A 14,719-nucleotide genomic window follows, 5' to 3' on the forward strand; every position below is an offset into this window, starting at 1 on the left:
GAGACATTGTTTATGAATGCTCAACAAGTTAACGTCACATGAATACATCATGTAGACAAGGGACTTAGTGTCCCACCTAACTATTTTATACCTCCAGGTGAAAGTCAAAGAATTCCCACAAAATATGAAGAAATTGCTTCATGTGCTTAAAGAGCTCAGCCGAAATAATTTAAATTAGCTTCTCGGCCGTGTAGAAACGCATGGGCCTATTTCTCCACACTTGGTGCTCCTTTTCACCTAGCAATGTATTGCTACCTGCCTATTAGTTGACTATTGTGAGAAGCATTATGGGGGGAGGATAGTGGTATACCTTAGATAGGGTTGAGCTTCGAATTGAACTAAGATACGATTATAGTTCCTAGCTTGTAAACTGAATGTTTTTTTTTTTCATCCGTACAATGAACTCTCGTGTTTTCTTACCGCCTAATCTTGAATGACTGATCCCCTTCAAATCTTAAACTGTTTTCTTTAATCTCTACTTCACAGTGGAAATATCACCGAGTTCATATTTTGGTCTCGATTATTATACAATCAGTTGACACTCTCTGCTGCCTCATATAATGCACTTTGTGTTCGTGTCTGCTCTTGTGTCTTTCTCCTCTTCTCCACTATACTGTGGATTGTATTTATTTCCATAAATGTTATACGGTGTGTTTCTGTATTTAATCTTCCTCTCGCCAAATACTCAGACTTCTCCTACTGGAATTTAACAATTGTAAGTAAAATACACAGACGAGGTTGACTTGAACACCAAGTTTTATTAAATGCTGTAAACAAAGGTCATCTGATAATAAAGTCGTCCATACCTGCTTGTGTATTTTTAACTTACATTATGTAGGTGTTTTATACCATCTGTTTCCTACATAAGAATGGAGTAACACTGTAGTAGGCCTACCGGCTTATGCTAGGCAGGTCTAACTCACTTACCAACACCCACTCGTTTATCTGTTCAGCTTATTTTTAAAGCTATCCAAGGTTCGTGCTTCAGTTCATCCAAAACTTGCCAAATCAGTGCTTTCTTGTATCATTTTTTAAATCTAAATTTGTCACACTTCAGTGCATTGCTGCGAGGCCTATCTTGGATATTTTCAGCACGTTAACTATATCACTTATTTATTTCAGTTTTCCATTTGTACATTTTAATCACATCTTTTCAAATTCTACGCTTGTCTAGAATGTACAAACTAATTTCATTCACTCTAGCTTGGTGTAGCGTGCGCTGAGTATGTTCATGCCAATAGTTGTGTTCATCACATAACTATTAGCATGTCCTCTCTACCAGCGAACAGTGGGGCCCCACTGTTATGTTTATTGTCCAGTTCATCCCACCAATCTGGTGAGAGCATGCTTCCCCAGCCAAGGTGACATCACACTTATCTACCTGGCTGGGAGGTAGACTTTCGCCTACTCTGGTCGAAACCACTCGTTGCTTTGAGTGGCTCTTGGTTTACTCATCTTTATACAGTTAACTTATCTTAACCTTGCAAATATTGTAAATAAATGGTGAAGGAATACTTTGGTAAAGAAATATATCTCCTACTGTGTTTGCCTTGCCTTGTTGATTGCTATATATTGTTGATGACCCTTGTAGGTTTAGCGTTTTTTTTATTATAATAATAATATATATTGCTGACTTTGTTTACGGCCAGGTGTTACAGGCCTTTCATTGCTACCTGTGTTCGTAATACTTTGTAAGGAAGATTTTCTGTAGAGGATCAACATGTCTGTCAACCGTCTTATTTTACTACCTACTACCGCCAACCTCTGGTTGTCTCTGACGGTTCGCACTAAAAATGGCACTGGTAAAAATAGCGCAAGTGAAAAGTAGGAAAAATTACTTTTTTTACGTATGATAATATACAAACTGTATGTATGCTGGCTAGGGTAGATTAGGTATGCATGCTAGCTAGATAGGTTAGGTAATTTTTGCATTCTGGCTTGGTTAGGTATGTATGCTGGTTAGGTTAGTTAGGCGCAGAGCTAGCCACTTCTCGTGACTAGCTCTGCCCTCACATTAAATATGATTTCACAAAGCTACTGAATACCTAACAGCTTGATCCGAGTAATTGGATCTGCCTTCTTCCATGGATCATATCTAATTAACCCCACCCCTCTCGCTTCTTCACGGACATCAACAACAAAACTAAAATAATATTAATTAGTGCATGCTGAAGCTAATCACAGTTTAACAAATGAGACAGCTTGGTGTAAGAGGGGTGGGGTGGAGCAAGACCAGACTTGCATGAGCCTATTGCAGTACTTGTGTATTCTTATGTGCTGAAATAAGAAGCACATCCTGTGGAAGCGCCCTCCCTCCTCTCTCCCCCAAACTTCCACCCCAAGTTAACTAATCGTATCTCTCACACACACTCATGACAGTTGCCAGGTTCTGCAACATATTGAGAATACTACAACCTGTTATCTGTCACTAAGTGACCCACATAACAATAGACTGTTGTTATGGTTTTAGGGACAAATACTAATTAAGAACATAAGAATATGTCGTGCACTTCTATACTTCAGTCAAACATCTTCCCTCATTATACGTCATTCAAGAGTGTGTAGGTTCGCATGAAGATTCATTATAAAGTTTATTAATCTTGTCACGCTTCTCTGTATGTTATACTACGTAAGTAAGTTTATTCAGGTATACACAAATACAGTTACATAGATTATCATACATAGCAGCATATGTGTAGAGAACCTAGGATAACCCAAAAAAAGTCAGAGTGGCTTATTTCCATTGGGGTCCTCTACAGTACATTTATATCCATTTTTCAACATGTAGACCAGAACTGTCACAATTCAAATATGGGCTCACTAATCATATGTGCAGCTGTAAAATCACCTTTGGACTGCTGTTGCCTATGTTTTTTTTAGTATGAATTCAAACATTCAGCCTTATTCTGGATGATTAGGCACTGCTGTCTTGGTTTCAGATCTTTGCTTATCACAATTCCCAAATGGTAGGGTTATTTTCATTCTCAAGAATTGAGACCTTGCTCTTTTTCACATTAAATATCATCTGCCACTTTTCCGACCACAACATCAGCCTGTTTAAGAAGTATAAATAATAGGAGTCCTCAGGTTGTTTTTCAACTCTATACATATATCCTTGGTTAGGCCTCATTTAGATTACCTGGAGGTTACCTGGAGGTTATTCCGGGGATCAACGCCCCCGCGGCCCGGTCCATGACCAGGCCTCCCGATGGATCAGGGCCTGATCAACTAGGCTGTTACTGCTGGCCGCACGCAGTCCAACGTACGAGCCACAACCCGGCTGATCCGGCACTGACTTTAGGTATCTGTCCAGCTCTCTCTTGAAGGATTATGCTGCAGTTTTGGCCACCGTATTACAGAATAGATATAAATGCTCTGGAAAACGTACAAACTAGGATGACAAAGTTGATCCCATGTATCAGAAATCTTCCCTATGAGGATAGACTGAGCGCCCTGAATCTGCACTCTCTAGAAAGGCGTAGAATTAGGGGGGATATGATTGAGGTGTATAAATGGAAAACAGGAATAATAAGAGGATGTAAATAGCATGCTAAAAATATCTAGCTAAGACTGGACTCACAGCAATGGTTTAAAGTTGGAAAAATTCAGATTCAGGAAGGATATAGGAAAGCACTGATTTGGTAATAGAGTTGTGAATGAGTAGAACAAACTCCCGAGTACCGTCATAGAAGCTAAAATGTGTAGTTTTAAAAATAGGTTAAATAAATACATGAGTGGGTGTGGGTGGGTGTGAGTTGGACCTGACTAGCTTATGCTACTTGGTCTGATGCCGTGCTCCTTCCTTAAGTGAATATGACCTGACCTGACTGGGTTGGGTCATTGGTTTAAGCCGGTAGGAGACTTGGACCTGCCTCGCATGGGCCAGTAATCCTGCTGCAGTGTTCTTTCTTTCTTACGTTCTTATGTATCTTCCTCTGAATTTGTTGATGGCCTAGTCTTGTGTCACCAGTTAATTGTCTAATGTCGGTTTTCTTCCCTGATTAAGGTCTTTAATGTACTTTATAAACAACAAGGGGCCCGAAACTGATTTCCCTGACTGGTCCACATTCTGATTTCATTCCAATTATAATTATATAAGTTTATTTAGGAACAGGTACACATAAGTGCAGTTATCATATATAGTGTGAATTACCCAGGATAACCCAAAAAAAAGTCAGTGACGTATTGCATGGTCTACTGTCTCAGATGCCTTATTAAAGAAAGCCAGTAAATTTGTTAGTAAATTTGCAAGAACGATTACGGCCTTAATATTTGCAAGTGATAAATAGGCTTTAAACTTAAAAATAATATGTAACAGCAGCTGTCTTTGACCATGAATATGTATTATGTTTAATTTACCACCGCAGTAAAGATTTAGTCGTAATAGTAATTACCGTATTACACCAGCATACGCTGTTTATTAGCAGTGACAGAGAATATCAATACATTGTATGATGCGTACCCAAACTTGTAAGAGTATAGGATAAAAACCCGGCAGGACAAAGCCCTCTTAACTTAACCTAACTTAGCCAAACTGACCAGTTTGTCTTTACACTTCACTGAAGGGCTTTTGTCCTAGGATTTTGTCTTTGGCTTTTGTCCTTATGGGCTTTTGTTCGAATCACGAATTTATTTACGAGAACACAGTATATGGGTACCGTATGACAGTTTAAATTTATATACTAATTTCGCAGTCTTTTTTTATTTAAATTATGATACAAAATACATATCGTATAGATTTACCCTGTGTCATGGTGCTAGAAAAATTAGTGAAGCCTTTATACACCGAGAGTTGTGTGTGTATATACAGAAATGTAAATATATTGGTGTTTATAGTGTCATTTAATTCCTAATATAATATACCGTCATAGTAGACGTGCAGTCTATATAGGCCTTAAGCCTATTAAACTATTAATCCACGTTTCATGTGTCAGTCACAACTCGCTCTATGGTTAATCATCCAGTATCAGAACTTGAAATAAAAATTGTATGATATATCAATATCAATGGAGAGAGTTTGTAGCAAAGCGAACAAAGGTGGTCCAATATCTGCGCAGAGATCGCAGGTTGAAGCTCGTCATGTGACTTGGGCGGCTCAGGGTGCTGCAGTGTTGCCACGTCTCGCATTCCTCCTCTTCACCCTACAACACTCTGTCTGTCGGACGTACGAAGGAACGTATATTTTGAATGAATTACCTTTCTTTTCATCGGACTTAATTGATACATAATATAGTCACAATTTTGTTAAGGTTCCTTGTCCAGCAATAGAAGTTGAAGAGATTGATTGTGTGGAATGCATACTAGATATGTTTTCCGGGAGAGCAGGGCATCAGCAAAGAAAATCGAATATCCAACCTTCTGCTTGTTGGGGTGTTGCAGGAGCAGTGTTTCAAGTATTATAATTATTACTAATAGTAAGACTTATTAAGTGACAGATTTATGTTTGTGACTGTCGCAACTGCTGCACCTACTTGTATTTTAAAAATTATACATTATGACTGTGAATTATACATAATATTCATATTACATACTTTGTAGCCAATGGTAGAGACCCATTTTATAACTAACTGATAAGTATATAATCACTAACAGCTTTAATAAACCATCTGAGTTTAGCTTACCTTATACTATTTTACACTCACAATAAGAGCTAACAATGGTGACCTAGCATCCCAACACAGGATGGTTACTTAAGTCTTGTTCCCTCATGGGAAGGTAGGTTCCTTCATGGTGGTGAAGAGGCTCTCCATCCAGGAAATTGGACCAATCCTTCCTTTCCTTAAATCGAACCAGATTGCATCCCATTCCCTCAGTCTTCGTATGACCCATAACGAGTTTAGCTCTCTCATGAATAAATGGCTAGATGTGTTTCAATGGCTGCGCAGACCAAGGAAGCTGTCCATTATCTCAAAAGCTCAACCTCCTCTGACTTGATGCAGCCAGATATAAAAATGTGTGTACTCACCTGTGTGTGGTTACAGGGGCCAGTTCACAGCTCTTGGCCCAACCTTTTCGCTGGTTGCTACTAGGTCCTCTCTCCTGGCTTCAGGAGCCTTGTCGTAACTCGTCATTAAGCTATGTATGGATCCCGCCTCAACTACGTCATTATTATATCCTCCCCTGTCATCCAGTGTCATCAGATTGAGCTCCCTTTAAGCATATGCATACCTATACGTATATATGTGCGTATGTATACATGTGTTTGTAGGTATATACCTCTTGATGTTGCATATGTATATATGTTAGACTAAACATTTGGGTATGTATTATTGTATGTAGTGTATGCATGGGTATGTGTGCTTATGTTTACATGTTAACATGGATTCCAATGACTGAATTATTTTTAACTAATTTAGTATATTGACAAATTTACCTACAGTTGCAAATTAAACTTAATGGGCCCTGTCCTGTCCATAAGAAGCATCAGCCATTAAATATTACGCCATTCAGACGACATCAAACCAATTTATTTAACGGGATAATTTTTCATTCTTTTTAAATGTAAAACTGGCAGATGCGCACCTGCACTTAAATTTCACTCTCCGCCGTCGTCGATTTTGGATGTGCGTGTTTTTGAACCTTTGAAGCCAAGCAGCATAAGGTTCTGGACGTAATTAGTCATTCCAGGTAGCTGGGAATGGGTTCTACATCTTTGGTCATACGTTACCTGGACCTGCCAGTTGTTCCAGGAACTTTGCCCTGGTTACCATGACCCAGCGTTGAAAATTGGAAGCCTCTTGGATGAATTCTTGTTATGAGCGAAATGAAAGCGAAAAATTGGAGGAAGAAAAAAAGAAATAATGATTCTCCTTCTGGAATACCTAATAATATTTATAAGCTTGTAAAGTTTGTCAGCTTATGGTAGCAAACTTTACATGAGGTAGATAGTAGTATATACGCCAGGAAGTACATATATATTTATCGAAGGTTTACTTTTATCCCAATTTGATGGGATGTTTAGTGGATTTAATGACCCACGTTCTGTGCCTTTAACATAACATTCTGACTCGATATCCTATCTTCACTTGTCCAAAAAGAATTTACTAAATACTAGATAAAAACTCACGCTATTACACTCCAGCAAGTCTGGAGTTTAAGCATGAATATTGTCATATCTTAAGGTTTTAGCAATTGTCACAAATGATGCCAGTAAGTGTAAAGAATATATACAGCACCATAGTGTGTAGGCTGCAGTGATGGTGGCGTTATTCATTATTTTAGGTATTTAAAAATAATTGTTGAAAAATGTCAAGCAAGTTAGTTCATTAAAAAAAGTTATCAACTTTTCAGAAGTGTCAAAACTGAAATAGGCACAACAAATTTTAAAGAGCACAACCTGAGTAAAACAAATCATGTATATGGTTAATATTTATATTTACTTTCTTAAATAATGAATTTTATTTGTCATGTAAATTGTTGCAACTATTATAGGGGTAAGACATGTATAACTCTTAGGACATTAAAGAAACATTTCTTCCTGTAGGACCTTTGTCACCTTTACAGAATTTGCTGAAAACAGTACCAGTTGGTCAAGAAATTTCGTATACGTATGTACCCGACCTGTGTGCAGCAGTGTTTACCTTGAAGAATTCCTGTAGAGTCATTAATTGGAGCATTTTCACAGGAAATCTCGAGTCTAGCAGCTCTCTAGAAATAGTCCAGAACTGATTTGAGGAACAGTTTGTGGAAAAACCAACTAGAGGAAATAACTTGGTTCTGGCAGACAGGGAGTCTGATAGCTAATCTTGAGGTTTACCTGGAGTTTACCTGGAGAGAGTTTCGGGGGTCAACGCCCCCGCGGCCCGGTCTGTGACCAGGCCTCCTGGTGGATCAGCGCCTGATCAACCAGGCTGTTGCTGCTGGCTGCACGCAAACCAACGTACGAGCCACAGCCCGGCTGATCAGGAACTGTCTTTAGGTGCTTGTCCAGTGCCAGCTTGAAGACTGCCAGGGGTCTGTTGGTAATCCCCCTTATGTGTGCTGGGAGGCAGTTGAACAGTCTCGGGCCCCTGACACTTATTGTATGGTCTCTTAACGTGCTAGTGACACCCCTGCTTTTCATTGGGGGGATGGTGCATCGTCTGCCAAGTCTTTTGCTTTCGTAGTGAGTGATTTTCGTGTGCAAGTTCGGTACTAGTCCCTCTAGGATTTTCCAGGTGTATATAATCATGTATCTCTCCCTCCTGCGTTCCAGGGAATACAGGTTTAGAAACCTCAAGCGCTCCCAGTAATTGAGGTGTTTTATCTCCGTTATGCGCGCCGTGAAAGTTCTCTGTACATTTTCTAGGTCGGCAATTTCACCTGCCTTGAAAGGTGCTGTTAGAGTGCAGCAATATTCCAGCCTAGATAGAACAAGTGACCTGAAGAGTGTCATCATGGGCTTGGCCTCCCTAGTTTTGAAGGTTCTCATTATCCATCCTGTCATTTTTCTAGCAGATGCGATTGATACAATGTTATGGTCCTTGAAGGTGAGATCCTCCGACATAATCACTCCCAGGTCTTTGACGTTGGTGTTTCGCTCTATTTTGTGGCCAGAATTTGTTTTGTACTCTGATGAAGATTTAATTTCCTCATGTTTACCATATCTGAGTAATTGAAATTTCTCATCGTTGAACTTCATATTGTTTTCTGCAGCCCACTGAAAGATTTGGTTGATGTCCGCCTGGAGCCTTGCAGTGTCTGCAATGGAAGACACTGTCATGCAGATTCGGGTGTCATCTGCAAAGGAAGACACGGTGCTGTGGCTGACATCCTTGTCTATGTCGGATATGAGGATGAGGAACAAGATGGGAGCTAGTACTGTGCCTTGTGGAACAGAGCTTTTCACCGTAGCTGCCTCGGACTTTACTCTGTTGACGACTACTCTCTGTGTTCTGTTAGTGAGGAAATTATAGATCCATCGACCGACTTTTCCTGTTATTCCTTTAGCGCGCATTTTGTGCGCTATTACGCCATGGTCACACTTGTCGAAGGCTTTTGCAAAGTCTGTATATATTACATCTGCATTCTTTTTGTCTTCTAGTGCATTTAGGACCTTGTCGTAGTGATCCAGTAGTTGAGACAGACAGGAGCGACCTGTTCTAAACCCATGTTGCCCTGGGTTGTGTAACTGATGGGTTTCTAGATGGGTGGTGATCTTGCTTCTTAGGACCCTTTCAAAGATTTTTATGATATGGGATGTTAGTGCTATTGGTCTGTAGTTCTTTGCTGTTGCTTTACTGCCCCCTTTGTGGAGTGGGGCTATGTCTGTTGTTTTTAGTAACTGAGGGACGACCCCCGTGTCCATGCTCCCTCTCCATAGGATGGAAAAGGCTCGTGATAGGGGCTTCTTGCAGTTCTTGATGAACACAGAGTTCCATGAGTCTGGCCCTGGGGCAGAGTGCATGGGCATGTCATTTATCGCCTGTTCGAAGTCATTTGGCGTCAGGATAACATCGGATAGGCTTGTGTTAATCAAATTTTGTGGCTCTCTCATAAAAAATTCATTTTGATCTTCGACTCTCAGTCTGGTTAGCGGCTTGCTAAAAACTGAGTCATATTGGGACTTGAGTAGCTCACTCATTTCCTTGCTGTCATCTGTGTAGGACCCATCTTGTTTAAGTAGGGGCCCAATACTGGACGTTGTTCTCGATTTTGATTTGGCATAGGAGAAGAAATACTTTGGGTTTCTTTCGATTTCATTTATGGCTTTTAGTTCTTCCCGCGATTCCTGACTCCTAAAGGATTCTTTTAGCTTAAGTTCGATGCTTGCTATTTCTCTGACCAGTGTCTCCCTGCGCATTTCAGATATATTGACCTCTTTTAGCCGCTCTGTTATTCTTTTCCGTCGCCTGTAAAGGGAGCGCCTGTCTCTTTCTATTTTACATCTACTCCTCCTTTTTCTTAGAGGAATAAGCCTTGTGCATACATCGAGTGCCACCGAGTTAATCTGTTCTAGGCATAAGTTTGGGTCTGTGTTGCTTAGTATATCTTCCCAGCTTATATCGGTTAGGACTTGGTTTACTTGGTCCCACTTTATGTTTTTGTTATTGAAGTTGAATTTGGTGAATGCTCCCTCGTGACTAGTCTCATTTTGTCGGTCTGGGGCTCCACGCATACATGTCTGAACCTCAATTATGTTGTGATCTGAGTATATTGTTTTTGATATGGTGACATTTCTTATCAGATCATCATTGTTAGTGAAGATGAGGTCTAGTGTATTCTCCAGTCTAGTAGGCTCTATTATTTGCTGGTTTAAATTGAATTTTGTGCAGAGATTTAAAAGCTCGTGTGAGTGTGAGTTTTCATCAGAGCTGCCTCCTGGTGTTATTACTGCAACAATATTATTTGCTATATTCCTCCATTTTAGGTGCCTTAAGTTGAAATCCCCCAGGAGCAAGATGTTGGGTGCAGGAGCTGGAAGATTTTCATACCTAATCTATAATGTGGTTTACAAATGAAAAATATGAATAAATAAATGGGATATAAATCAAGCCCTGAAAATATGTAATTAAAACAGTTGCGAGTGGAACAATCTGCCAGAAATTAGATACAGCAATGTGTGTCTACTGTGAGCGACCCTATATAAATGTTGCAAGATTAGAACATGAACAGTGTTTACCTAACTTGTCCATAACGCAGAATTGCTTTGTTGTCATGCTTCATCACACAGGATATACTCAAGTATGGGTTACTTCAACGGGAGGACGATAGCGTCAAGCATTCAACTAGGACTGAGTCCTCGAAACGTTTAGACAATAAAGATACCAAACTGTTGCACATGCGTCTTAATCATAGGACTGAGTAACCACCGAAACCTTTACAAGCTTATATTTTGGGTAGCTTTAAAAACTGGTTAAGCATGTCAACCGAAGGAAATATAGTTGGTGTAGGTAGAGCCTGCTTGGCATGTCACTGGCCTACTGTGGTATTCCTATTTTTTCCTATGTACTTACCAAACCAAGCAAGTAAAACCTCATTGTTGTAAAACAATTCCGTAAATGGCTCCTGAGCCTAAACTCTTAACGAAGGGACAGGTTAGATTTCAGTCAGCTATGGATGGGAGCCTTATTCTCTTGCCACAACCATCATAAACTCTACATGCTAGGTTTAGCCTGGGCGCTCTCGCTCTCTCACCATCCCCATCCTCCCTTCCTAAAACACACACACATACACTCGATCAGTGCAACCACATATAGGTGAGTACACACACATACACACCAGCGAAGAGGCGGGGCCAAGAGCTATGACTCGAAGCCTGCAACCACAAATAGGTGAGTACCCATGCACATTATCTCTCTCTCTCTCGTTCTTTTCGTATCCTCATCGGTTTCACATGCTGGTTCACGTCACCATACATCATACAGGGTTTCCCAATTTGTATAAATCCGGTCTCTAGAGAAATCCCCATTGCACAGTAATGTATATTGTTACGGGACATATCAGGATAATTCAGTCTTTTTCATTGTTCAGAAGTTATACATGCTAGTGAGGCTTGCACAAACTACTAATAAAACACTGGCTACATGGTTAAAGAGTACGTGTTTAACATGGTGTGGCAGCTTTAATGTGTAGTTTGGTCATGAGAGGCAGTGGTGGCGGGTGATAGTGCTTCCTCGCACTCTTGCCGACCCCACCACACAACCCCCACTACACATACCCTCCACACAAACACACACACACTCACCTCCCACACACCCTCCCGCTACAATCACACTTCCAGCCATACCCCACACATCAGCTCGCTTGGCTTTCTACCATTATTTCCTACTTTTCCCACTTTGATAACGGGATGGGAGTAGACTACGCTGAAATATCTCATTCGCCAACTATCTTCATGCGTTAAGCCAAGGTTGAGGAAACGCCTGAAATATTGGCATTGGGAAATTCTTAGGGTTTATTTTATATCCAACCATTGTGTTTGATAAAGGAAACAGTGGAGGAGAGTTGCCAAACTTGGTAATTGCACTAATCACGTGTGTTAAGGGAGTGTGCGAGATGATTTGATCGGGGCTTTCCCAGTTTAGTGTTTGAAATACAGTATAAATTACTTTAATTTTATGGTTCACTCGTCTCCTGTCTACAGTAGTAGACAACAAAATTCTTTTGTGCGCTTGTAAACTTCACGCGAAAAGAAAATATACATAGCCTGGGATGAGACTCAGGGTACAGTGTGTTAGTAACACTACCTTCGTGTTTCATTGTCGGAATATCCCAATTCGCCTATTTCCATTTGGCTTGTTGCCTATTATATCTACTGTCAAAAAGGCTAATATTTTCATTTTGTCTTTTGGGTGGGGAAAAACATTAGATCATTATTTAGCGATGTAAGTCTACAGTGCATGTTCCCACAGAAAATGGTTAGTTGTTTGGGTACCGTATGTAAATACTGTAATATTCCTTACCTCAAAAATACCCAATCCCCTGTGCTTTTAACCAAGAATAGGGACATAATTAGATAACCTTAATTATTACAACACTTTAGGCTCTCAAAGTAGTTTGATCTCTGCTGCTAGGACTAGCACTACTAGCTAAGAGTTTACTTTGAATATGATTGCATTGTGGCTGTACACGCTGTCTCCGAGCATTTTTCAAGTTTATCTAGAGGTTTCTGCGATTCCAAAAGCACCTTGGTTCTTTTCGATGGTGTTCGAAGTCTGTATGTGTGTGTGTGTGTGTGTGTGTGTGTGTGTGTGTGTGTGTAGCCTCGAAATACACATCAGGACACGCCATATTATTAACTATTACTTCAGACTGTTGAGTTTAGCAAAGAAATTACAAGTGTTAAATAGATTTGATAAATATATAGTGGGGTTATAAACTCTTGTCTCCTCGCAAATTATGAAACGTTTTTCGTATATAGTTTCGAGGGTGACTGTGATAATGTGGCAGTTTCCTATCAACATCATCCTCACCTACTAGGTTGATATTCTCCGTGTCATTGGTTGTGTAGGTGTGCCTGTTGGAATGAGGGTCCACTACATCGTTAAACTTGCTGCTTTTGTATAAATTTACTACAGCCAGGCCGCCACCCGCAGTGCCATACAACACCAAGAACTGGCTGATTAGGCACCTTCTGTATGAATTTCCTTTTGATATCGTTCCTGCAAATTTCACGTATTTTCTGATAATCAGCCCGTCCTCCTAAATTCTAAGCCGATTTCGCACATGTTGTTTTCAGCAAAATTGTCGATTTACGTTATTTCTGTTAGGTTTAGTTAAGGTAGAATGTCGTTTGTATTAAAAATTAACCAATTATGTCACAGGGCCAATAAATGAAATATTACATAGAGGCGATAAATTTCTTTCAGGCACTACCAGAAAACGTAATGTTGTGATGTACAAGAACCAGTGAAATAAGCAGCGTGATAACATATGTAATACTTGATGTCCGTGATACTTTTAACAATATTCTCGTCATAGAGAATATTGAAAAATAATGGTATGGTGTTAAAAACATCTTGTACTAAGCAGAACCACAAATCACTATGATAATATCAGCGGTTCATATATATATATATATATATATATATATATATATATATATATATATATATATATATATATATATATATATATATATATAAAGTATACTGTGATTTAACGAGGAAATGGCGAAAAATTCTTATTACATTGAGGAGTGATTTGAAATATAGCTTTCTCTGAATATAATAATAACAATAATAATAATAATTTAACTAGCTTAGGTACAGTATTCAGCTCACAGTGGAAGGGCCTAGGGCAGGACCGGACGTTTGGGCAAGGCTCCTTACACCTGCTATTGTTATGCAGTAAATGTGTATCTGGCTGTTATAACAGTAAATGTGTATCTGGGTGTTACAGCAGTAAATGTGTATCTGGGTGTTACAGCAGTAAATGTGTATCTGGCTGTTATAGCAGTAAATGTGTATCTGGCTGTTATAACAGTAAATGTGTATCTGGCTGTTATAACAGTAAATGTGTATCTGGCTGTTATAACAGTAAATGTGTGTCTGGCTGTTATAACAGTAAATGTGTATCTGGCTGTTATAGCAGTAAATGTGTATCTGGCTGTTATAGCAGTAAATGTGTATCTGGGCGTTATAGCAGTAAATGTGTATCTGGCTGTTATAGCAGTAAGTGTGTATCTGGGCGTTATAGCAGTAAATGTGTATCTGGCTGTTATAGCAGTAAATGTGTATCTGGCTGTTATAGCAGTAAATGTGTATCTGGCTGTTATAACAGTAAATGTGTATCTGGGCGTTATAACAGTAAATGTGTATCTGGCTGTTATAACAGTAAATGTGTATCTGGCTGTTATAGCAGTAAATGTGTATCTGGGTGTTATAGCAGTAAATGTGTATCTGGCTGTTATAGCAGTAAATGTGTATCTGGGCGTTATAGCAGTAAATGTGTATCTGGCTGTTATAACAGTAAATGTGTGTCTGGCTGTTATAACAGTAAATGTGTATCTGGCTGTTATAGCAGTAAATGTGTATCTGGCTGTTATAGCAGTAAATGTGTATCTGGGCGTTATAGCAGTAAATGTGTATCTGGCTGTTATAGCAGTAAATGTGTATCTGGCTGTTATAACAGTAAATGTGTATCTGGGCGTTATAGCAGTAAATGTGTATCTGGCTGTTATAGCAGTAAATGTGTATCTGGGTGTTATAGCAGTAAATGTGTATCTGGCTGTTATAGCAGTAAATGTGTATCTGGCTGTTATAACAGTAAATGTGTATCTGGGTGTTATAGCAGTAAA

This window comes from Cherax quadricarinatus, chromosome 37, assembly GCF_038502225.1.
Source record: "Cherax quadricarinatus isolate ZL_2023a chromosome 37, ASM3850222v1, whole genome shotgun sequence".
Lineage (NCBI taxonomy): Eukaryota > Metazoa > Arthropoda > Malacostraca > Decapoda > Parastacidae > Cherax > Cherax quadricarinatus.